General features: G+C 42.7%; 1 long non-coding RNA gene across 1 annotated transcript in view; it reads left to right on the top strand.

Moving 5' to 3' along the window:
- The window catches only part of LOC147429538 (uncharacterized), a 73,901-nt gene extending 50,586 nt beyond the window's left edge, over positions 1-23,315 (top strand). Inside the window, exon 2 of the long non-coding RNA XR_015185877.1 lies at positions 23,145-23,315. This is a non-coding gene — a long non-coding RNA (uncharacterized LOC147429538). The remainder of the gene's footprint in view (positions 1-23,144) is intronic.
- The last annotated feature ends 3,819 nt before the right edge of the window (positions 23,316-27,134 follow it).

Here is a 27,134-nt window from a genome sequence, read left to right as displayed (position 1 = left end):
AGAAGGGGAGATGTAACAAACTGTTGACGTGTCGACCTACTGAAGAACGGAGCCAACTTACAGATGTGGCCGAGGGGCCTAAACCCTAAGAAGAACAAGTAAGAGAAGAAGTGTCACAAAGTGATGACGTGGTTGCCCCAGCAGAAAACCCTAACCCTAATTTTTGCCGAAAACCCTAACTGCTGAAACCCTAATTCTGGAAACCCTAACCCTAAAACCTGCAAACCCTAATTTTTGAAACCCTAACCCTAAAACCTGCAAACCCTAATTTTGAAAACCCTAACCCTAAAATTTCAACAACGTGGCAGATTTTTGAAAATTGCGCTAGCATGATGACATGGCAAGCTGTACGGATTTCCGTGATTTACGTTGGCAACTTTTTGGCTTTGCTTTTGGACCAGAAGCTTTTCATGTAAACTACTTGTTAGGCCAAGGGCCTTTAAATATGAGGCTAGGGCTCATTCTCTGGCATGCTTCTTGGAGAAGGTGCAGAGTCTGGAGTACCGGCTTGTACTGTGTTGATGCAATATAAAGAAATACCCAAAAGGGCGCCAAGGTTCGGGGCCAATACTCTCTGGGGTGGAATTCCGCCACTCCGTGTCGCGTGTCAGTCTCTCTCTCTTTCAGTTTAGTTGTTATTGAAGTGCTAAAAGTTTGTTCAGTCTGTTCTTTTTTATTGGCACGTGGTGCCCGTCTTGTGACAATGATTCTGATCTGTTGATATCCGCTTTTCAAATCAATCTTGCTGAAACAAGAGGATCCCTGAAGTCTATCAAGAATATCATTGATCCTTGGAATCAGGAATCTGTTCTTGATGGTGATTTTATTGAGAGCTCTATAGTCAATGCACATTCTCCAAGATCCGTCTTTCTTTAGTACTGGGAGAACCGGAGAACAATAGGTGAAGTACTAGGCTGAACGAGACCTTTTTCAAGGTCTTTCACTTGGTTCATAATTTCTTCATTCTGGGCTCGGCTAACACGGTAGGGTGGCCGGTTCGGTGGTGTGGTTCTAGTGATCAGATCAATAATGTGGTCCTCAGGACGAGATGGAGATAACTTGCTTGGTAGGTCTTCTGAGAAGCAGTCAGCATGTGTGTGCATAAATACTTGTTGTTCTTTGTCCAATTCAAACATGTTCGTTCGATGTTCATCATTCAATCCTTTAAAATAAATCGAGTGAACAAAAAGAATGGACTTCATTAATTTTGAAATGGCCGAAGTCGATATAATAGGGACAAACTCTCCCTTCAATTTACATCGAGAACAATTTTCTTGCCCTTTTCATTTATCAAAGTTGCTTTCTTGGCGTGATAGTCGACCACGGCGTTTTTTTTGTGATACCAAGGGATTCCTAGGAGGACGTCACACCCTTCTCCTCGTGCCCTAAATACCCTTGACAATGCAAACGAAGTTTGTCAGTGACAGGTGTAATGGCTACGTCCCGTATGAGCGCCGCTAGAAGTGCCTCCGCCGGTGGCCCCATCCTGTCGGGCGTAATCTGGAGTCGAGCCGCCAATTCAGGTGAAATGAAGTTGGCCTTGGCTCCTCCATCAAAGAAAATGAGGGCTTCCTGATCTTTTACTTTGCCCCATGCACGGCAAAGTTCGGTACTTTCATTCATCTGGCTTGGGTCGATTCCCATGCAATCCGGTACCAGTCCTGCTCTCATCTTGCCTTTGCTGCCACGCTTCTCCACTGCTCTTGAACTCTCAGGCCTTTCTTCAGTTTCTCCTCGTCGTGCCTTTTTAGGGCACTTTGCGGAGATGTGCCCTTGTTCCCCGCAACCAAAACACTTCCCCTCTTTGAGATAATCGACTTGTTATTCCGCAGTCAATCGGGGTCGTGCATCTTTGTTTTTTTGGAGTTGTAACAAACTTGGACACCCCAAGTCAAGATTCTACCGCGACACAACAGAGATTCACTTCCAAAACAGTTCACAAAGACAGCACGGCCCGGCGTAGTTCCGTGCCCAAAGGTAGTGGCCCCAAAGACTGACGTCCCTTTTGGTATTTCTTTTTATATTAATCTGTGTGCAAAGTACAAGAGAGTAGGCAGTTGCTCACTCTCAGACTCTACGTCCAGATGCTCTAGTAATGACGCCTAGCCCACTTACTTATTAGTACAAGGGATGCCCAAAAGCATAGCCCCAAAATCTTTTAACTCAAAACCCAAAAGCAATTCCTTAAAAATCTTTCATCCAAAAGCTGCTAAAAACAGCGAGTGTAATTTTCGGCAGGTTGTACGCAAATTGCAGAGGTCCGTACAGTCGGCGTTATTTGTGGAATTCCATACGCCAGCCACGTCAACAGTCGGTTGCTTCAATTCTCGTGTCCCCAGGGTCCCCTCGTCACTTTTGGCCATAAGTTGGGACAACTTATAGGGTTGCCACGTCACCATTTGTGACATACCCCTGTCACAAAGTGATGACGTGGCGGATAGCAGAAACCCTAATTTTTGCCAGAAACCCTAAAATTCCTGCAAACCCTAATCTCTACCAAAAACCCTAATTTCCGGAAATCACGGAGGCGGAATATTTATTTATTTATTATTATTATTATTTTTTTGGGAAATTTTGAGCGACGCAAATCTCAGCTTTTCGCTTTGATTTGGGAGAAAGAAAGAGAAAAAGAGAACTTGCTTTTTACCGACTCTCATTGAGAGAGAGAGAGAATCTGCTTTTGCTTTGAAGCTTTTGGGGCTCTGCTTTTGGGCATCCCTTGTAACCTTTAAATTAGTGGTGAGGGCCTCACTTCTCAGAGCATCTGGACGCAGAGTGTGAGAGTGAAACCCTAACCGCTTTCTTGTACTTTGATGATTGATTAATATAAAAAGAAATACCGAAAGGGGTGCCAGTCTTTGGGGCCAATATCTCTAGGCACGGAACTTCGCCGGGCCAGTGCAAATCTATTGTGATCTGTGAATTGTTTTGAAGTGGTTATTTGGTGCTGTTGCGGTTGATTCTTGACTTGGAGTGTCCAAGTCTGTTACAGTGGTATCAGAGCACGGCCGATTTCTCTTCTACGTGAAATCCGATCCCCGAATTTTTTTTTCCGCGGCACCTATGGCTTCAGGCAATGATCAGTCGACTCCCTCTGCATTTGGAGATGCGGGCAAGGATCACAAGGAAGATTCCGGCAGAGAGTACGGCCCGCCTTGGCCTACTTAGGCAGAGCGGCGAGAGATGGAGTGTCGCCAGTTGATCGGCGATGCAACAAAGATGATGCTCAATTTTTCCAAGGACCCGAAGATGGCAAAATATATGAACCAGACCTCTTTGGAAGAGGTACAGATGGAGTGGCAGAGAACCACAACACCACTCCCGAAACCCGCTCTCAAGAAACCTTTTGCCTTCAAGAAATATACGGAGAAGGAACTGGAGAACGTGGTTGATGCACGGATTGCTCAGCTTTTCGACGTGCAAAAGAAAGACAAAAAGCACGGCAAAAAGCAGAAGAAAGGTACTGACTTCCCGGGATATTTGGGTCGTCGGTCGACATTTGACAAGGCAAAGAAACAAAAGAAGCGTGTTCGATTTGAAGGAGTACCCAATTCTTCTTCTTCTTCTTCTTCTTCTGACAGTTCTTCTAGCTCTTCAGATTCGAGCGAAGAAGACAGAAAAGGTAAAAAGCGAAGCAAGAAACAAAGCTTCGGAAAGGGCAAGAAGAAGGCTACATCTTGCCCAGAGACTGATAGTTCTTTTGAGGACTCGTCTACAGACAGCTCAGATTCCGATGACGGAAAGTTTTATGCGAACAAGAAGAATTTTTACAAAGCCAACCAGTATGACTTTCTCGAAGAAAAAAGCAAGAAAGTCCGAGAGTTAAAGGTGGCCACTCGATCAAGTTTGATACTTTTTAGGATACTCAAATGCTTCGAAGGCTTTGTCTTTTATTCAGCAGTTTGACATCGCTTTCGCGGAAGGACGCTATTCAGAGCACTCCAAGATTCAGAGAGCTACCTCTTACCTTAAGGGGAATGCTTGTACTTGGTGGTCCACGCTTCTTTTAACAAGAGTGCGCCAGTTAAATGGTTGAAATTTAAGAAGCTTTTTATTTCTTCTTGGTTGACGCAAGAATATGAACGAGATGTACGAGCTGCTTGGAACCATCTTCGGATGACCAAGAAAGATACAATCAATGCTTATTGTGAAAGATTCTGGAACTCTTTTCTACCCGCCTCTTCATTCAAGAAGATCTCGTTCAGAGAACAGATTGAGCGGTTTACCTTGAGTCTACCTACAGAGATCCGAGATCACTGCTTGGAACAAAAGTCAGCTTCTATTCAGGAGTTGATGAGTCATGCGAAGCGGGGCTTTGCCATTCACTCTGGCAGTCTGACCTACCCCACATATGAGGCCATGACACAACGAGCCGAACAGACTTTTGGGAATGAAAGTAGAATGAAAAAGAGCAACCCAGAGAAAAAAAAGGATGCACGACCCAAGCTTACTCCTGAGGAGAGAGCTCGCTTCATCAGAGAGGGGAAGTGCTTTGGATGCGGGGAACATGGACATATCTCCGCGAAGTGGCCCTAAAAAAGGCACAGAAAGAATAGAATGATAAAGACGACGACAGGCCTAAGAGTTTGAGAGCAGCTGAGGAATGTGGCAGAAAAGGCAGATAGAAAAGCAGAACTGGTACCACATGGCGTGGGACTTGCACCGAATCAAATGAATGAAAGTATAAACTTTGCCGCTTTTTTTTGGGGCAAAGTGAAGGATCAGGAAGCTCTTTTGAAGGAGCCAAGGCCAACTTCTTTTCACTTGGAATTGGCGGCTCGATTTGGAACTACGTCCGATAGACTGACGCCACAGGCGGAGGTAGTTCGACTGGCACCCGGATGGGATGTTGCCATTACAACTAGCATTGGCAAACTTTGTTTGCAATGACAGGGGTGTTCAGGGCACGTGAGTGACGTTCTACTCAGGATCCCTTGGTACCACAAGAACTACGCCGTGGTTGACTACCGGGCCGAGAAAGCGACTTTGATAAATGAAGGGCTTAGAGATTGTACTTGATGAACTTCAGTTTCTTACTCATTCTTTTGGAAGAGAACTGAACACTGGATAAAGGTTGAATATGTTTTGACCTGATCAAAAGAACGCCAAGATTTTTCTCCACACTCATGCCGATTGCTTTTCAGAGGGCCTGAAGATCAAACCATTGATCTGATACCTGGAAGCACGCCACCGAACCGGCCACCCTACCGTGTGAGCCGAGCACAGAACGAAGAGATTATGAACCAAGTGTAAGACCTCTTGGAAAAGGGTCTTGTCCAGCCTAGTACTTCACCGTATTGCTCTCAAGTGTTGTTGGTTTTGAAGAAAGACGGATCTTGGAGAATGTGCATCGATTATAGAGCTCTCAACAAAATCACCATCAAGAACAGATTTCCGATTCCTAGGATCGATGATATACTCGACAGGTTACAGGGATCCTCGTGCTTTAGCAGGATTGACTTGAAGAGTGGATATCATCAGATCGGAATAGCACCGGGAGACGTCTACAAGACAGCTTTTCGGACGACTTTTGGGTTATTTGAGTTTTTGGTGATGCCTTTTGGCTTAACCAATGCTCCTGCGACATTTAACCGGATGATGGATAGGATTTTTCGAGAGTACAGGCTATTTGTTGGCACTTTCTTTGACGACATCATTGTTTTCTCCAAGAATGAGGCAGAACATAGAGATCATCTGCTTCAAGTCTTTCAGGCATTACGAGATCACACGTTAGTGATTAATGCAAAGAAAAGTGAATTTTTTCCTACCAGAGATACACTTTTTGGGACACATTGTGTCAGCAACAGGAATGCAAATGGACCCGGCCAAGATAGAGACTATCCGTGATTGGCCGGAATGTCCATGAAGCTAGAAGCTTCTTGGGACTGTGTTCGTACTATAGGCGGTTCATATGAAAGTTTGCAGAGGTTGCTTCCCCTTTGCATACCTTGACACAGAAAGGAGTACCTTTCTCGTGGGGACCCACAGAGGTGACTGCCTTTCGGACATTGAAAGAGAAATTGACTACGGGACTTATTTTGACTTTGCCGGACTTGCAGAAGTCATTTGAAGTATATTGTGATGCTTGTGGTCGTAGTCTGGGTGCGGTCTTAATGCAAGAAGGCCATGTCATAGCTTACGAGAGCCATTTGTTCTCTAGGCCGGAGATGACAACACAGATCTATGAGAAAGAGCTTTTGGCGGTTATCCATGCTCTTACTCAGTGGCGGCATTACCTACTCGGAGCGGATTTTACTGTCTTTACAGACCATCAGAGTTTGCGCTACTTCTTGTCACAGAAGCAGCTTTCGGAAAAGTAGATGCGGTGGGTGAACATCTTGTCATAGTTCCACTTCGAGATTGTCCATGTGCAGGGACAAAAGAATGTGGTGGCAGATGCTTTGTCTCGGAAACCTTTGGTTCTGGCTATTTCCGCGATACATCATATTTAGGAGCTTCGAGGATATGGTCGATCAGTGTGCCACAGATACAAATTTTGCAGATATTTTCACACGGATACGGGATGGGGAGATAGTAGCTGGATACTCCCTTCGGGAAGCCTACTGGATGAAAAAGACTATGTTGTGCGTTACACAGCCGTTGAGGGAAAAGGTTATGACTGATTGCCACTGTCCACCTTTTACGGGTCACCGCGGCATTGCTACCACCATGAAAGGAGTAGAGAGATACTTCTTTTGGCCATGACTCAAGAAGGATGTGGAAGAGTTTGTGCGCAGTTGCTTGGTATGCCAGAAGGTCAAGTTTGACAGGCATAAAGCACAGGGATTGTTACAGCCTTTACCCATACTCACCCGCCCCTGGGAAAATATTGAAATGGATTTCATTTTTTTTTGATCTCGCGAGAATACAGAATGATCACGATGATTTTCCGATTACATGGCACGTCTGAGACGATTGTCTCCGACAGAGACCCCAGATTTATGAGTTGGTTTAGGAAGGCAATTTGGGAGAACATTGGCACGCGGTTGCAGTTCTCGTCATCGTTCCACTTGGAGATTGACGGGCAATTTGAGATTGCCAATTCAGTGATTTTATCAGAAGACTCAATGGGAAAAGAACTTACCTTTGGTGGAATTTGCCTACAATAACACGATACACTCTTCGACGGGGAAGACGCCATGTGAGATTGTTGAAAGTGCTGCGAAGGTTCCATCCTTCCTGAGCACGAAAGATTAGATATTGGAAGTGGATGAATATTCGCGAGATTTGGATACGGCTTTTGCCAAGGTTCGCGAGACTTTACAGGAGTCTCAAGAATGACAGAAAAAGGTAGCGGATCGCCATCGTCACGACTTGAAATTGAAGAAGGATGATTGGGTGCTCTTACTTTTGAGAAGGCACGCCTGCGAAAGAAAAAGGGAAAGGAGAGGCTTTTTCCTAGTACGTAGGTACTAACAGTCAGTGTCTGCTAAGACGGTTTATGGCTTTTGTCGGCGTAATCGCGGTCGTTACAATGCTTTCAAGAGGGGGTATGTCACAAAGTGTGGCGGATAGCAGAAACCCTAATTTCTGCTAGAAACCCTAAAATTCCTGCAAACCCTAATTTCTGCCAAAAACCCTAATTTCCAAAAATCGTGGAGGCGGAATTATTTTTTTTTAAATTTTTTTTTGGGAAATTTTGAGCGACGCAAATCTCAGTTTTTCGCTTTGATTTGGGAGAAAGAAAGAGAAAAAGAGAACTTGCTTTTTACTGACTCTCATTGAGAGAGAGAGAGAATTTGCTTTTGCTTTGAAGCTTTTGGGGCTTTGCTTTTGGGCATCCCTTGTAACCTTTAAATTAGTGGTGAGGGCCTCACTTCTCAGAGCATTTGGACGCAGAGTCTGAGAGTGAAACCCTAACCGCTCTCTTGTACTTTGATGATTGATTAATATAAAAGGAAATACCGAAAGGGGCGCCAATCTTTGGGGCCAATATCTCTAGGCACGGAACTCCGCCGAGCCAGTGCAAATCTATTGTGATCTGTGAATTGTTTTGAAGTGGTTATTTGGTGCTGCTGGGTTGATTCTTGACTTGGAGTGTCCAAGTCTGTTACAATCCCCCTCTTGAAAGAATTGTAATCGCCCTCGATTATGCCTGCAAAACAGACAGAGGCCATAAACTGTCTTAGCAGACTCTGACTGTTAGTACCGACGCACTAGACACAACACATCTAGCACTTGTACAAATCGACAGTCACATCACAGGACATCACATGACAAATCACATTCAAATTCATTTCAAATCTCAGACCGTGATTAATCAGCAACATATTTAGTAATCTCATCTAGATTTAGTTGGGACATCACAGATGCCCGATTAACTAATCCTTATTGCAATCATGTCTATAGAGATTTATGAGACCGAAATGCTGCAGTCATTTCACCTTTCTGTTCCTGCACTCAAACAAGTCAAGTACAAATCAATCAGTTTCATTTTTGGGAATTCCAGTTCATAAAGTCATACAACAGAATATTGTCAGCCCAACAGTATCCTTGAAACCCAAAGGGACATCAGTGACTCTATATCGAAATCGGGGTAATCTGTTGACATAGGAGCAGAGTGACTCCCCTCTTGTACAAGCCCGCTACACTAGATTCACCCATGTTGAAATCGGGGTTCTATCGGAGTAGACTATGCTAAACTGAATGCTTCAAGGTAAAGTTCCAAAATCTGAGGAGTATCTGCTAGGTCCTCCTCCTCCATCCACTTCGCATCCAATGCAGGATAGTTCTTGAATTTAACCAAGAATCGCCTAATCACTTTACCTTTAATCTTTCTAACTTTGTGTGCCAATATCTGTTCTAAAACGAGTATCTCCTCGCTTTTCTCCACCTCGGGTTGCTCATCTAGCTCCCCATCATCGGGCACATCGCCTTTAAAAGGCTTCAAGAGACTTCAAGGTGGAACCATACGTGTTGTACGGTACGTGGAAGTACGTACTGTACATAGTCCCGTATGGGTAAATTTTTTATGTACGGAAAATACGTGGCATTGGTAAAAAAGAGTAGAAACCACAAAAATAACTGTCAGTTTCAGAGACAAAGCTATAGAATTTGTCAATTTGATGTTTTACAACTTTGATTATGTCTAAATTCTATATACAACAGCTAGAGACTCAAGAATCGCATACCTGACGTGCGATATGCGCCTGCGGGCACTGAAGTTTGAACTTGTACGGTGTACATGTTTACCTATTAGACTCGTCACTTATAGACTGCTATCATGAGTCATGACATCAAAAGAGCAAGACAATTATGAGTTAAGACAACTGGACAGTCACAAGACAATGAACATTTAACAAACAGAGTCCATACTAATGTGAATGTCACAACTGACAACAGCTGTCAGGACTCAGCTACAGGTCACAAATCACAAATGTGGAGTCAATAGTCAAGATAGCTCCTAAAAAAGCATACATCAAATGAAAATAACTAGTTGGCTGCTGCCAACTAAAATGTCTAGCAAATGGTGACCTCAAAACTCATCATCAGAGGCAGAGGATGAGGAAACTGAAGAAGACATGTCTCCATCAGTCAAGACATTGCCCTCATCATACTCTGGCTCTACCATTGCTGGGCAAGGTGCCTGCAAGTCTGGATCAAAATCCTCCTTTTCCTCCTGAGTGTGAATGAGAGGAACTGCCTCATTCGCACGTCGCCGAGGTGTACGAATAGGCAATTTCCCCTTGCGAATCATCTACCGCCTTGCAATCCCTGGATCTGCAGCTCTCTCACGGAGTGGAATACTGTAAGCACGTGCGCGTGATCTAGTCGCACACCTATCCACACTCTCCAACTCCCTATGGAGCATGCGAAGAATATCCTCCTGCTCGTTCTGAATCTGCTGATCCAACGTCTCTGTAGTCGGATCATCCATCAACTTCACTTTTGTAGGGTCAGCCTATTCAACATTCAAACTTCAAAGTATAAACAACTGTGACCACTGACTTGTATACAACATTATACATACTAATACTACATTGAGCAATGAGAACAAAGCTTAACAAACCTGCTTGAGTGTCCCCAAAGCATGGTAGGAATGTACAAGCCTCATGTTGGCCCTACAATATACTAGCTTCTCTAGCTGTGAAGTGCTCAGCCGATTGCGGATTTTCGTATGAATCAAGGAGTAGGCACTCCAATTGCGCTCACAAGCGCCTGCTGAGCAATCCTACAATGGCAAGTGCAATGGTAGCATCAATACCATCAAACTTGAAGTCAGCCAACAGTGACCTCTGTGTGTCAAAATCATACCTGTGAGAGCAAGCGTAGAGCAATAGTAGTGAGATGTGAAAGGCCCTGTCTACCATAGTTTTGCCACCATGTGAGAGGAAGCTTGGTGGCCTCTGGACGTAGCACCATTGCTCGTGTGAATGACGGCCCCAAGTTATTCATGAAACTACTCATCTCCGCATGTATCTGCAACTGCTCCTCAATGCTAAACATGCGGTTGATGTACTTGTCCTTCAGGGCCAAGATACTACTCTCATGAAACAACTCTGGGGTCGAAAGGATAGAGTATTGCAGCCATCCCATGAATGGGACGACTCATAAACTCCCATCGAGCTAGGACATCAGCTCGACTGCATAAAACCCAAGCAAACATGGTCAGGACTCAGGAAATTACAAGTAGAGATTAATAGTATAATGTATTTAAGTATTAAGCTCAGCTTACCGATCTTGTGACAAGGATTGGCAAGCCATTTTATGCACCTTCATTTGCATGAAGAGGTGATAAACCAAACCCAATGTGGATCCCTCCATGTCGGTGACCCGCAGCAACATGTAAATGGGCTGCAACGCCACTGTCAAACTCTGCACTTCAGTCCACAATGCATCATCTAGCACCCGTCTCTGAATGGCTTTGCATTTCTCATTTTGTGAATCATGCATCTCTCTCCACTTTGGGTCCACAACAGTTTGGAGAAGTGGATCCCTCAACTTCAAGAGTCTCTGCAAAACTATGTACATATATGCAAATCTGGTCTTGGATGGCCTCACCATGTCAAGAGCACTGTGGCTGCAAAATATGGCTAAAGCTTGATGCTTCTTTCGGAAAAATGTAGTAATCCGAGTAGCATCAGTCACTGTGGGCTGCACCCAAGGTAGTTTCCCTATATCCTCCATGAGCAAATCTAGACAATGGGCTGCACAAGGAGTCCAAACAATACCTGGAAACTCAACCGACACCATTTTCCCCATTGCTACACAGTTGGATGCATTGTTTGTAACCACCTGTACCACATTATCTTTACCCACATCCTCAATGGCTTTCTTGATATGCTTGTAAATGAACTCTGCTGTAATCTTCTCTCCTGCTTTCCCGGCATCACAGCGCGTAAGAAATAGGTACCAAGGCAAGAGGAGACAAGAATGTTGATGATATGGTGCCTGCGTATATCACTCCAGCCATCGGAAATAATAGTGCAACCAAACTGCTGCCAACTTGCCTTTACTGGGACCAATGCCTTGTCTATCAAGGCTTTCTGCTCGTCAAGCATAGTGGTGCGCATCTTCTTGTACTCAAGTCCTGACCAAGAATCTGTCGCAACAACCTGTGCAATGGCTCTAACCATCCTCTTCCACTGATCAGTTCTCAAGACATTGAAGCTAATGTTGCACTTGATTAGAGTGCGAGCAATCTCCATCTCAGCCACTCTCTGCCGCTCCTTTTACCCAAGATTGGGAATTCACCCGTGAAGGCAAAGTAGTCTGCCTCGACGCATGCACATCACTGTCCTCTTCATCCTCGTCTACTCCGATGATCCGTGCTCTCTTTCTACTACCAGATGGCTGTCCCATAGGTGTGGACTGAGACTCAAGAATGTCATCTCCCTGTACACCAAACTCTCCAAGAAGAGCATCTTGCAGCGCATCCTATGTCTGCTGAGTCCCTTTAAAAGAGTCTGTTGCCAACTCTTCTGGAAAGTTATCAGCAATTAGCTTATCGTTCACAGCTTTGGGCACTTTCTTGCACGCACTACAGTTGTTTGTGCACTTAATCCCTATCAAATGCCTCACAACACGTGTGATTGTACTTGTGAGCGAGAAACCACAATACCTGCATGACCATTCGCGACAACCGGAACCCTTTTGAGTTGGAGTGTTGACAATACGGATGACAGTTGTGTGTTCCTTCCAACAGGGATTGGTCGGCTTCGGCATTCTTGCTCCTGTTGCAAGATTCAAGAGCATTGAGCAAGAATCACGGGAACAAAAAGTGTGTGTGAGAGAGAGAGAGACGGAGGGAAACGCGAGAGGGAAGCTCAGACGAGCGTGGGGTAGAGAGCAACACACACCAGAGAGGGAAAGAGGCACTTACCTTCCCTGTGTAAGCCTGTGCAGAGCTTTTTCTCACTCTCTGTAAGAGTTTCTCTGTTCTCTGGTTCGTACAGTAAGTCTCTGGTTTCTTAAAATTTAAGCGTTTTGGGATTCGGGCCTAAGGTAGGCAAATTTTGGTCACGCATGAACATATGGGCCTCAAGCGAATACAAACGGGTGGAAAAATCCCCAAATTTTTTAAAAAGTAAAATGATGCACGTACGGTACGATCCGTACGTACACAATACATTGTGTACGGAACGTCCGTATGGATCAGTACCGTACGTATGTATTGGTCCTACCTTGAGACACTTTCATAAAAAGCATTGTGAATCTTCCATCTAAAAAAGACATGATTTATCTTTTCTTTTATCTGGAAAGGTCCATAGTATCTCATGCTAAGCTTTGGAAAAAGCCAGTGCCTTCTCAAAACGTAAGAGCACCCAATCGCCTTCCTTTGATTTCAAATCGTGACGGTGTCGATCTGCTGCCTTCTTGTGTCTTTCCTGAGATTTTTCTAAAGCCTCCCGAACTTTGGCAAAAGCAGTGTCCAAGTCCCTTGTGTACTGGTCGGCTTCGAAAATCTTATCTTTTGTGCTAAGGAAGGGTGGAACCTTCGTAGCACCTTCAATAATCTCAAATGGTGCCTTCCCTGTCAAAGAGTGGATCATGTTATTGTAGGCAAATTCCACCAAGGGCAAATTTTTTTTCCATTGAGTCTTCTTGTCTGCGGGTGGAAAGATGACGAGAATTGCAACCGTGTGCCAATGTTCTCCCAAATAGCCTTCCAAAACAAACTCGTGAATCGGGGATCTTTGTTAGAGACTATTGTCTCAGGCATGCCATGTAATCTGAAAATGTATGAAATGAACAGTCCCCCTAAATGATCCGGCTTGACTGTTTTCTTCACTGGAACGAAGTGAGCTTGCTTGCTAAATCTATCGATGACAGTCCAAATGCCATCATGCCCACTCTGTGTCTTCGCGAGATAAAAAATGAAATCCATAGCAATACTTTCCTAGGGGCGGGTGGGAATGGGTAAAGGCTGTAACAATCCCTGTGCTTTATGCCTGTCAAAGTTGACCTTCTGGCATACAAAGCAACTGTGTACAAAGCTGTCCACATCCTTCTTGAGTCTCGGCCAAAAGAAGTAACGCTACACACCTTTCAAAGTGGTGTCAATGCCGCGGTAACACGTAAAAGGTGGACAATGGCATTCACTCGGAACCTTTTCCCTCAATGCTGTGTAACGCAGAACATCGTTTTCTTCATCAAGTAGCCATCCCGCGATCATGTCCTCGAAGCTTCTATGGTGAATCGCGGAGATAGCTAAGACTAACGGCTTCCGGGACAAAGCATCTGCCACTAAGTTCTTTTGTCCCTATGTATGGACAATCTAGAAGTGAAACTGTGACAAGATGTTAGCCCACCGCATTTGCTTTTCTGAACGCTGCTTCTGTGACAAGAAGTAGCGTTAACTTTGATGATCAGTGAAGACCGTAAAATCGGCTCTGGGTAGGTAATGTCGCCACTGAGTAAGAGCATGGATAACCGTCAAAAGCACTCTCATAAATTTGTGCTGTCAATTCCGGCCTTGAAAACAATCGGCTCTCATAGGCAATGACATGGCCTTCTTGCATTAACACCGCACCCAGACTACGACCGCAAGCATCACAATATATAGTTAATATTGGTCCGTAGTCAATTTCTCTTTCAAAGTCTGAAAGGCAGTCACCTCTGTGGGTCCCCACGAGAAAGGGACTTCTTTCTGTGTCAGAACGTGCAAAGGGGAAGTGACCTTTGCAAACTTTCAAATGAACCGCCAGTAGTAAGAACCTAAGCCCAAGAGGCTTCTAACTTCATGAACATTCTTCAAATCGGGCCAATCACGTATGGTGTCAATCTTGGTAGAGTCCATCTATACTCTTGCTGCTGAGACGATTTGTCCAAAAAAGTGTATCTCCGGCAAGAGAAATTCACTCTTTTTGGCATTGATAACTAACTTGTGATCTCGCAATGCCTGAAAGACCTGTAGCAAATGGTGTCTATGTTCCGCCTCATCCTTGGAGAAGACTATAATGTCATCAAAGAAAGTGCCAACAAAAGATCTGTACTCTCTAAAAATCCTATCCATCATTCGGTTGAAAGTCGTTGCAGCATTGGTAAGGCTAAAAGGCATCACCAGAAATTCATATAAACCGAAGTTCGTCTGAAAGGCTATATTGTAGACATCTCCCGGCGCGATTCTGATATGATGATATCCGCTTTTCAAATCAATCCTACTGAAACACGGGATCCCTGTAGTAGTCGGTCAAGAATATCATCGATCCTTGAAATCGGAAATCTGTTCGTGATGGTGATTTTATTGAGAGCTCTGTAATCAATGCACATTCTCCAAGATCCGTCTTTCTTTAAAACCAACAACACCGGAGAGCAGTAGGGTGAAGTACTCGGCTAGATAAGACCCTTTTCCAGAAGGTCTTTCACTTGGTTCATAATCTCTTCATTTTGGGCTTGGCTAACACGGTAAGGTGGCCGGTTCGGTGGTGTGCTTCCAGGTATCTGATCAATAACGTGATCCTCAGGACGAGATGGTGGCAACTCGCCTGGCAGGCCCTCAGAAAAGTAATCGGCATGAGTGTGGAGAAAATCTTGGCGTTCTTTATCAAGTTCAGACATGTTCGTTATGTGTTCATCATTTAACTCTTTCAAATAGATCGAATAAACATACAGACTGAATTTCATTAGTTTGAAAACGGCCGAAGCCGATACAATAGGAACAGACTCGCCCTTTAGTTTCACATCAAGTACAATTTTTCGGCCCTTTTCATTTATCAAAGTCGCTTTCTTTGTCCGATAATCGACCACGGCGTTATTCTTATGGTACCAAGGGACTCCAAGGAGGACGTCACAACCTTCTAAGGGCATTATGTAAAAGTCCTCATGCCCCAAATACCCCTAACAGTGCAACCGAAGTTTGCCAATGACAGGTGTAATGGCTATGTCCCGTCCGGGTGCCGCTAGAACTGCCGATGCTGGTGGTCCCATCTGATCGGGTGTAATCTCAAGCCGCGGTGCCAATTCAGGTGAAATGAAGTTGGCCTTGGCTCCTCCATCAAAGAAAGTGAGGGCTTCTTAATATTTCACTTTGCCCCAAGCTCGGCAAAGTTCTGTAGTTTCATCAATCGTGCTTGGATCAGTACCCATGCAATCTGGAACCAGTCCTGCTTTCATCTTGCCTTTTCTGCCACGTTCCTCTGCTGCTCTCGAACTCTCTGGCTTGTCTTCATGTTGTTCTTGTTGTGCCTTTTTGGGGCACTTCGCAGAGATGTGCCCATGTTCCCCGTATCCAAAACACTTCCCTTCTCTGATATAATTGGCCGTCTCCAGAAGAGTAAGTCGGGGTCATGTATCCTTGTCTTTCTTTTCTTGGAAACTCTTTTTCTTTCTACTTTCATTGTGAGAGGTCTATTGGGTTCTCTAAGTCAAGATCTCATCAGTGGGGTAGGTCAAATTTCCCGAATGTATCGCAAAACCCCGTTTCACATGATCCATCAATTCTTGAATAGAATTAGACTTTTGTTCTAGGCAGTAGTCTCGAATGTTTGTAGGGAGTCCGCAGAAAAACTGCTCAATCTGTTCCTTAAATCGGTAGAAAAGAGTTCCAAAATTTCTCGCAATAAGCATCCAAAGAATCTCCCTTGGTCATCTGAAAATGATTTCAAGCAGTTCGTATATCTCGTTTGTACTCCCGAGTCAGCCAAGAAGAAATAAAGAGTCTTTTGAACTTCAACCATTTAACTGGAGCTTCCTTCCTCAAAAGAAGAGTGGATCACCATGTTCGAGCATTTCCCTTGAAAGATGTAGCTCTCCTAATCTTGGAGTGCTCTAAGTAATGCCCTCCAGAGAAAGCTATGTCAAACTGTTGAAAGAAGGCCAAAGCCCTCGGAGCATCTCGAAACCCAGAAAAGGATTCGAACTTAATCGACTGTCAACCTTCTTTGAATTCTTTTACTTTCTTGCTTTTATCTTCGAGAAATTCATATTGGTTGGCTCTATAAAAATGCTTCTTCTTTGCATAAAACATGTGATCGTCGGAGTCCAACCTGTCTGAGGATGACTCCTCTGTAGAACTGTCAGAAACTGGGCAGAATCTGGACTTCTTTTCCTTTTTCTTTCCCTTTCCAAAGCTTTTCTTTTTGCTTCGCTTTTTGCCTTCTCTGTCTTCGTCACTCGAGTTAGAAGAGCTAGAAGAACTGTCAGAAGAAGAAGAAGAAGAAGAAGAATTGGGTAGTCCTTCAAATCGTACACGCTTCTTTTACTTTCTTGCCGATGCAAAAGAAGATTGACGACCCAAATAACTCGGGGAGTCGGTCCCTTTCTTGTGCCTTTTCTCTTGCTTTTCGGATTTGTTGTCTGCGTCCAAAAGCTGACTTATCTGTGTCTGAACCACCTCTTGTAATTCTTGCTCTGTAAACATCCTGGGTGGTTCTGTTGCTTTCTACCACTAGGTGTGCACTTCTGCGATGGATTGCCGAGACAAAAATTTTGCAAATTTCGGATCCTTCGCATTTTAATCATCTGCTTTGTTGCCTCGTCAACCTGCTGTCGACGTTCCATCTCTTCAAGTTCGAACTAAGTAGGTCGAGGAGGCCCGTACTCTTCCTCTGTTTGATTATGTAAATCTTCTTCGTGATCTCCTCCCGCATTAGCAGATGCAGAAGAAGTCGACTGACTCTTGTTGGAATCCATAACTGTCGCGAGAAAAGGATCGGATTTCCCAGGTGATGAGAAATCGACCGCGCTTTGATACCACTATAACAAACTTGGACACCCCAAGTCAAGATTCTACCATGACACAACAAAGATTCACTTCCAAAACAGTTCACAAAGAGAACACGGCCCGGCGTAGTTCCGTGCCCAGAGGTATTGGGCCCAAAGACTAGCGCCCCTTTCGGTATTTCTTTTTATATTGATCTGTGTTCAAAGTACAAGAGAGTAGGCAGACGCTCACTCTCAGACTCTGTGTCCAGATGCTCTTAGTAATGAGGCCTAGCCCACTTATTTATTGGTACAAGGGATGCCCAAAAGCATAGCCCCAAAATCTTTTAACTCAAAATCTTTATGTCCCAAAAGCAATTCCTTAAAAATCTTTCATCCAGCGTAATTTCCGGCAGGTCATACGGCTGTCAGCGCGAATTGCAGAGGTTTATACAGTCAGTGTTATTTACGGAATTCCGTACGCCAGCCACGGCAGTAGCCGCTTGCTTTAATTGTCTTGTCCCCCCGGGGTCCCCTCGTCACTTGACAACTTAAAGGGTTGCCACGTCACCAGTTTGTGACAGTAGTTCTTCTTTCTATTACCGTTGGTCGAGGTCTATCTGGTCTTCTGAGTCAAAACTTCATCAGTGGGGTAGGTCAAATTACCCGAATGTATCGAGAATCCCCACTTAGCATGTTCCATTAGTTGTTGTATAGACTCAGACTTTTGTTCAAGGTAGAAATCTCAAATCTATGTAGGGAGTTCGCAGGAAAACCGCTCAATCTATTCTTTAAAAGTGACCACCTTAAACGAAGAGTCGGTAGAAAAGAATCCCAAAACCTCTCAGAATATGCGTCCAAAGTGTCACCCTTGGTCATCCGAAGATAGTTCCAAGCGGTTCTCACATCTCGTTCGTATTCTTGGGTCAACCAAGAAGAAATAAAGAGCCGTTTGAACTTCAACCACTTGGTCGGAGCTTCTTTCCTCAAAAGAAGAGTGGACCACCAAGTTCGTGCATTTCCCTTTAAAACCGATGCTGCCCTCCTAATCTTGGAGTGCTTTAAGTAATGTCCTCCAGAGAAGGCTATATCAAACTGCTGAATGAAAGCCAAAGCCTTCGGAGCATCTCGGAATCTGAAAAAGGATTCAAAGTTCACTGATTGTCCACCCTCTTTAAATTCTGTCCACTTCCACCTGTGTAGAGCAAAGGGGTCAATAGAAGCACGGAGATCCTTTGCCCTAGGTTACCGTCAATGCCTTCTGCAAGAGCTGCAGCTTGTGTCGTTAACCCCTCTCACGCAGCTCCATGGTGTCTACCCATTTGCATTAAAGCTAGGTATTGTCGTTAGTGCACCTTCTTAATGTTGCTCTCTAAGGAAAAAGGAAAATTGTAGGACAAACTACAGCAACGCCTTTTTGCCTTCATCTCCCAATGACTACCTTGAGAACACAAACCCATTCACATCCTTGCGTCTTCTCGGGAGTCCCCATGACAATCTGCTCACATGGCCCCTGCTGTGGCCTGTATAGCCATGAGTACTACACAGTGGTTTACACGCCATTAAGGCCATAGTCAGTGTTTTCATTGCCCCTAACTGCTCAGCCATCTTGACCTCATGTTCTCCGTTCCCCGTTCCCATTCCGAATCCCCGTTCCGTGTTTTGGACATGAGTATCTGTAACAAGGAATGGCATTTCATGCATGTTGCCGTTCCCGTTCCCCGTTCCGATTTCCCATTCTAGGTAACTATGATTTTTACACCCAGCAGCAACCATAAAAGACCTCCTGGTCTTGCGTCCCTCAAATATATTATGCCTATAGCGGAGGGCCAGCCGCCTGGCCTGCTTCCAAGTTCCAACAATGCTCCAATGTGATAGTGCGACTTGCGTGCTAGTCCGTCTGTTCCTTTGCCTCCGACTGCTGCTCACAAAGAGTGGGCTACACCAGTGCCCTCCTCCCCCCCCTTTTACTTTCTCTAGTCCTGCCTCTGCAGCCAAGACCTATTCTTCCGTATTGAGCCTTCGGCCCTCATATCTTCATTCACTATCCTTATTTGATGATAGCACTCTCTCTCCACACACACACACACACACACACATGCATCCATAACTATGTAGTTTTTTATGCCATCGTTGTTTTTTTGCTTGGAAGGTTAACTAACCTCTCTTTCTTTCCTACTATATGCAGACCCTTTTATTCATCTCCCTATTACAAACTACTTTGAGCATAACTTTGGTCTAATGTTAATCTCTCTACTTCCTTTTCTAACATGAACTTGACATTATTATATGTTGATTGATGAAATGGTTGATTAGTCCCAATATAAAAATTGTATGATCTCTGTTTATTTATCTTCAATGACATCTAAAGTTAGAGTGAAGTTTCTACTCCCTTGCCATTCCTACAAACCCTCGACATTGCCTAAAATTGAAGTAAACACCTTCTCCCAAATTTCTCTCCTACATGTCTATATTGCACAACTATCTGCATGCAAAATCTTTCAAACAAAAGGTCATTACATTAATACACATGGATTACATACACACATGAATATACATACACTAGTAGCACTTCCCGTCGGTGGCGGGGTTCTCTCTCTCTCTCACACACACACATCTTTTTATTAAGCATAACAGATTGTAAACAAATTCCCCTTAGACCCACGATGTGACTTACCATAACAAATTGAGATTCTATGAGGAAGGCAATACACACATAGTTAGGTGTGGTTTGGCCTTAGGGAATTGCCAACAAGTGGAAGGGTAGGGTCATAGTTGATAGTCTGTTTGTGCCCCCCTCCCCCACACCTAGTTACGTGTATGGTGCCTTTGGAGCGGAAGGAAGCTCATGATCTTAAGAACTATCTCGAAAATGTTGAAAGAATGTCTATTTCAGGTCCTTTGGAAAGAGATGACATAAGTAGTTAGGTGCACTTGGAGACATGGGTTTGCTAGCTAGTGGAAAGGGGGGACTAATCCCATGTTTCACATATCGCCCCTTCTTTGTTGATTTTCAACCACCAGTACCGAAAGTCCCATCATGAAGTGTAATAAATCATAAAACCGGTCGCTCCATTGATTGCTAACATTCTTTATGTTAGTACTCATTGTACTCTCTGTGGTTCTTATGTTCTCCTTTCAAGATTGCTCAACGTAGTAGTACGGTAGCTTGTTGGCTAGTCACAGTAAAACCAATTGTCTCTTTCATAGGACTCTTCTTGTTTGAACCTAGAGATTTCTCCAGATGTCTCGCCTCCTGATAACCATTGATTGTCTGCAAGCTTACCAGACAAATTTATCCTAGACTCTATCGTGCTATATATCTTTTTAAACTCTTATTTAATATTGGTTTTAGTGGTTGTACTTATCTCAAAAGTTTGTTGAGTTACTGACTTCCAAACGTTTGGTAAATTGGGAGTCATCCAGAGTCTTGATGCAATTACTTGTATGTGCCAATTAATCTTATCTACTAAATTTCCTAGCTTCAATTAACTCTCCTCATGTCAACAATTTTTTTGGCATCACTATTATCTTCAACCAACCCGGTCTTCTGAGGGCATGCATCAAATCTTTCTAGTTGGGAGTATCGTGACTTGTAGTGCACAAAAAAACCTAGGTTTGATGTAATCTTATCTTCAAATTTTGGAATTTATCTTTAATAATAAATTATGAAGCTAGAAGAACCTATACATCATAGAGCATTTTCGGTGTTATTTTATGCAAATACCTTTTTATCTTAATAAAAACCTCTATTAAATCATAGTTTTCCAAGTATTTAATCTCTCTCTCTCTCTCTCTCTCTCTCTCTCTCTCTCTCTCCCCCCCCAAACTAGATCATCATGCAAGTCTTCCTTCTCTCACAAACTTACCCTCCTTTATTTACAACACAGCCACGAATCGACCATGGAGGGAGCTTCCTTAAGAAAGAGCTCTACAGTTACAAAAGACACACACGCACATCACTTTGAAGTCTATCAAATTCACTAGCAACACACACACACACACACACACACACACACACACACACACACACACACACACACACACACATATACACACACACAAACCACCTCATCATTGGTGATTTTCCTCATGTCTCTCTCGATGATTTTGCCTAAAGACACACACAAACACACACACACACATTTTAATACCTAAAGAGCATTAGCCTAAGCTTCACCACATTTGGTGGCCACCGTGGATATTACCCCTTCTGGGAAAAGGGCTTTTTACAAAGCAAGGCGGTTTTACTGCCGATACTTGCCGTGAAGGCGCCATGAATAGCTCTTGCATTCTACCTATTGGCGGCCTCGCTGTAGTTGTGGGGATCTCTACATTCTGGCGATTTGTTCATCACATTGACCGGAAGACCATGCTCCTTCCTCTATTTAAAGAGGTGAGGGCGGATCTTTGCCCCTCACTTAGCTTTTGGTTGATTATTCTGTTGACATTAAGTTGCTGTGATACTGTGAAGAATGGAGCTTGCAACTCAGGTGACTGAGGTTGGCTTCTCCTCCCTTGCATATATATTTTACAGACTGGTGATTATTTAAAAAAAAGGGGGGGGGGGTGCTAATGCACTGTGTTTCTTTACGGTGCAGCCTGTTTTGGTATGGTAGTTCGTAATATTGTTTTCTTCTCTACATAAACCACTCCTGGTTGGGAACCTGGTTAGTCTAGGAGTGTATGAGATGATGTTTTTTGATGGCATGAATGATGTACATTTCTACGTTGAACTAATCTGACCATACTCATTATGGTGTTACTACATGGTGTAGCAAATAGGGCCGTGATTAAACAACAACATGCTGTTGTAGTTATGGCACGTACTGGTTTTTCTTGCGATATCTACTGGTTTAAAGGGCAATTTCATTATGATAGTGGCGCTGTAGCTAATGTGGTGCTTTATGAGGTTGCAGCTCTGTATAAACATAACATGGTTAAGGTCCTTGTTTGGATGGAAAAAACATATATTGTAATGGTATTTTAACGTGCTGTGTTCCCTTCCACTGGTAGGATCGCTGTTAAACGTCGTGATTACTGTAGATTTTTTTTGGGGGCATGAGGTACCGGCTGTTGCCGTTGAAAATCTTTGAAAACTGGTTTTTATTTTGGAGGACTGCTCTATGTCAAACATTGGATTTTTTAAGGGGATTGTGTTGTCACTTTACGTAGCATGCCGAGTACTCTGTCGGCAGTTACTAGACATGCTTCGGGGAGCTTAATGAGCATAAAAAAACCTTGTGATTTACTTGCTACTGTCGCTTTTACATAGGTTTTTTAGCACTATCATAGAGAAGCCTTGATAGGCCTCGCATATTGATTGGCTATGGGTACATACATGGGTGATGGTGTGTTTCTATCCTAATGTGCACTGTTTTAGGTTAGTTGTGGTACATACATAGGTAATGGTGCCTTGTTGTCTTACTGCGCACTATTATGGGTTCTTAGGCTTGTTGGGCCCGATTGCACAATATTGCAATACTTGGTATTTACTTCGGGTTAACATTATAGTTTCTGCATTCTCTTGGGCGGATGTTACTCCTTTTTGCAGCTTTGGATATTGATGTTAAGCATGGTGTATTTTTTGGATTCGGCTCAAGGCTTGGCTTTTATCAAGGCTCCGTGCTACTTGGAGTGCTTAAGAAAAGTGAGTACAGATTGTTGGATAATTTGGAGTCCATTTACCAAGATGGGTATTTGACCTAAAAACAAACTTAAAGAGGCTTGATACTATACAAGAACTCTAAAATGGAACTTTTGTAAGAAAAACTTCTTTTGATGGAACTGACATAACTGATAAAAAAAAAAAAGGGGGGGGGATTCAGATAGTTGGATTAGAAGGGGTAATGGCCTTCTAATCAAAATGATACTACTTTACTGAAAACTTTGGGATTTTTGTAAAAAAAAAAGAGAAAACATTTTTCATAAATATGGACTTAGCTTGTAAGTTTTTTTAAAAAGTTTGTAAGATGGACATGGATACAATTGGTATAGTCCATTGATACTTGTAAAACACATCCAAGGCTAACATATTTGTTGTTTTGTTTGGATGGATGCAGGTAAGGACTCTATCTTATCTTGGAAGGTTTTTTTTGGCTAGCAAGCCGTCTAACACTCGATTACACATACTTATTGCTTGGGAAGTTCTTTTATTAAACTATATATTGGAATGATGCTTCATTCCTACAATCATTGTACAAAATTGATTCTAAACTGAATTGTTTTGTACTTATCATGTCCTTTGTTTAAAAGCCAACTGTCTTTTGATAAGTTTAATTATGTCTTATTATCTATAACAGAACAACTACACACATCCTATACATAAGGTTTTTTGGAAAAAAAACCGGGATGCTGGCTGTGGAAAAAAATGCAAAAACTTAGCTCTAAGTTGAACCCACAGTCTGTAAATTTTTGGTTGATTGGTGTTAGGTGGTCCTTCTTAGACTATGTTTTTGGTCCCGTGCTCACGGCTACTATAGTCTTTGACTTACCGGTTTAAGGTTTGCAAGCCCAATCTACAGTTACTAATCATATTTATTGCCTTTCAGGACCACAAACCTTTTAGAATGACAGCCCACATGAGTATAAAACATAGCCATGAGAATCACACAAAGATTCTCGAGCAGATAAGTTGTACCTAAAAGGCCATAAAACAAAAAAAGCTCTGGCAATTAGAACCAGACCCTTCCTTGCTAGAAAGGCCAAGGATTATATTACTTACTTTTGTAAGTAACTGTAACCTCACTTAACCTTTTTGATGTATTGCAATCCCTTGCTCTCTCACAAGGATTGAAATTGACTTTTGAACCTCTCTCTGTGGCCACGTCTCTTGTCCTCAAATGTATTAACAGTTTGGATTCATCTCAATTAATATGGGACTTGGCTCTTACCTTAGACAAGAAAATGTCTATCTTACACATATTATCTTTTTATGATTGGGTTAAAGTTTTGGCTACATTAGATAAGGACTCCAAGGAAGGTGTGAATTTGATCTTTTAGTACATTGCCCAACTTCCTATTCTCTCTCTACAATACCAACAGGAGCTTGCACTATTCTCTTCCTCTAGGACTGATTTGTCTAACTTTTTGAGGAAGCTATGCGGCCTCAATCCATCTTTTGTTAGTACCCTAGCTACCCCTACGATCCCTCAAACTGGTGGTATCTTTTGTAGGGATAGTGCAACTCTTGAAGCAGTCAAAGAATTTCAGAATACTCTTTGTTCCCCAATGATTCAAACCTTTTAGAAATGGTGCCAAAAATCTCAAAAGTTTTTTCCTTCTTACCTGTTAGACAGATTGAGATCGAGTCTTTTGGAGTGGACCATCAGCTTTGGGTCCTGCCCAACAAAGCACCTATTTTGAGTGAAACTTGGGTTTACCTTGCCAACCTCCCTGCATCTACAGCCGAGGTCTGCAGACTCAGGATCTTAAAAGGTGGGCAGCTTCTTGACAAAGGAGAACTTATTAAAGCACCCTTCAACCTCAATATCATTGACCATTCTAAGTGCCCTTCTAATAGTGGCTTCTATATCCATACGAAAGGGAACATGGAGTTTTCTAAAAGTAACCCGGACTTCTATACAGAATCCATTTGGAACGTCTTTCGACCCTATGTTACATGTGCTTGCAGATTTCTTGACCCTAAGGCCTCTTGCGAATCTAGCATCATGTGGTTTGATCATGCCATCTGGTTTATTCTCAACCATTTGGACCTACTCTTCCCAGAAAACCAAGTTGATTTTTACCTCTCCCTTATTTGCTTCTGGTTGGGCAGCCAAGCTAAACAGATTGTAATTTCTCATATTGCCTTTAACATTTTTCGTGGATTAATGCTAGACATCTTAAAGGAACTGAAATTTGATGAACCTGGAATATACCTTACCACTTATGCTAACTACAAAGGTGTAAAAATTATCACTAGCTTACTCAAACCCTATATTGAGGAAGATGACTCTCCTGCTCTGACAAGACCTAATTCTCTCACTACCCCTAACTCTTTTACTTCTTTTTGAACACCTAGCTCTTTCTTCAACCGACGAAAATCTCCTAGCTTTACTAGGGGAAGAGGCATAAATTCTCCCATTAGGAATTTTCTTGAAATGTAACCCTTGAATTGTAGGTTACCATGAGGCCTTGTGGACGAAGGATTCTCAACAAAGTTGCTCCAAACCAAAGCTTTATCTACATACACTGTCTCTTCCATAATGTACTTCTCGATTGGATACAACGTAAAGCAATTTTTTGTGAGTGCTTTGACCATCTTTCTGGCAATCATAAACTGCTAGATAATGTTCTCATTGGCTGGTCATATCAACAAACTGTAAAAAACTTAGTTTATAGTAATGATTTTCTTCGGCTTGAATCTGTTCCAGAATGTACTTGCAGTCTATATACCACATATTGCAAAGACTTTGATACATACGGTCTTCATGTTTCTACTTGTGATCTTAGAATCATTGACAATATAAAGATTAGGAAAATCTTGGCCAATGGGCTCAATCACATACCTAACTTTCCTAAAAACCCTTACTTGGCTCTATCAACTTTACTTAGCTATCTAACTGACCTTGTCAGTTCTCTCCAACTGAAGAAGACAGTCCTACTGGACTTAGCTAAAGTTATGGAGGAATGCTTCCTTCGAAAAAATATCACAAATCCCTAGAAAATGGTTATCTACTTATAATTCTTGGTTAACACCGGAACTTGCTCTTGATTTTGAAAAGATATCTAATAATTGGTTCATAGTCGGGCTAGACAAAAACCCTAATTGCCCCACTCTCACCTGTAAAAAACTTGCTTGGATTGCTGCCCAAGATCGGGTTTCTGGGCATGAATTCGTGAGAATTAACTCTTCCATTCAGACTGCCACCAATAATATCTCAAAAAACTTGGAGGATTTAGGCTATACTATACAAGACAAAAAGTTGCCAATACTTTTTCCCACATATAAAATACATAAACACAAATTCAGATGGATATCTGACACTTTTAATTGTATTTTTACTAATATCACTAAGGATATCACGCTATGCCTTGAGCTAATACTAGCTGAGTGTGAACTTATTTGTGCCTCTAAACAGAAAATTTGTCATGACTTCCTTCAAATATAGTACACCCCCTTCTGGATTACAAAAAACTCCACTGAAGTCTCTATTAACGTCCCTGAAAAAATCTTTCATATTTTTTTTGCTGATATCACACAATGTTATGAAAATATTCCCCTAGATGGGGAACTTGGCCTTAAAATTGTTCTCTCCAAGGTAATTAAAATGGCTTTCTCCAATGCAAGAAGGAAAAATCTTGTTTATATATCACTTTCCAGCAAACCAAAGTGGATAAAGAAAACACACTCTTTACACCCCCTACACTTCAATGAAGAGAAACTTTGTCGGTACATTTCATGGCTGCTTGATAAGTGTACTATAATTTTTGGAGGTCATTGTTTTAAATAATGCCTAGGTATCCACATGGGGTTCTCCCGTTCTCCACTTATGTGTAATACCTACCTAGCCTTCTTCAAATACAAGTGGTTTCTTAAAACCATGGAATGTCGAGATAATAACTTGTCACTTTTCAGACATACTTACAGGTACATGGATGACATACTTAGCATCAACAATAAAGCTTTCCTTGAGGAAATTTTCCTTATATCCCCTCACTGCTTAAAAATTGAACCTACATCCTTACACGAGTTCTTAAATCCTGATGGAGCTTTTTTCACCTCGGTTCAGTTCCTTAATCTCCCTTCACACTCCCTATGTTGGTGGATACGACCTAAGGTTTGCGTGGAAAAGGGATCTACTTAAACTGCCTCCGATGAAATTCATTAAGAGAAATAGTAATAGACCACACAAAGCAGCACTTAGCACCTGTATCAGCCTACTATATCTAATCATTTACTCTTCCTCCAACTATCTCCTTGCCTGGGAGGACATTAAACTACTTATAAATAAGTATTGCAGTAACGGGTTCAGTAGAAACCAAATTGTCCATAAAATTATACAATCTCTAACTCAACATAACTGGCCTGGGTTACATTTTAAACATGA

The sequence above is a fragment of the Adiantum capillus-veneris genome, chromosome 22 (genome assembly GCF_014529385.1).
Source record: "Adiantum capillus-veneris isolate H3 chromosome 22, ASM1452938v2, whole genome shotgun sequence".
Taxonomy (NCBI): Eukaryota; Viridiplantae; Streptophyta; class Polypodiopsida; order Polypodiales; family Pteridaceae; genus Adiantum; species Adiantum capillus-veneris.
This window is presented reverse-complemented; position numbering and strand designations above follow the sequence as displayed.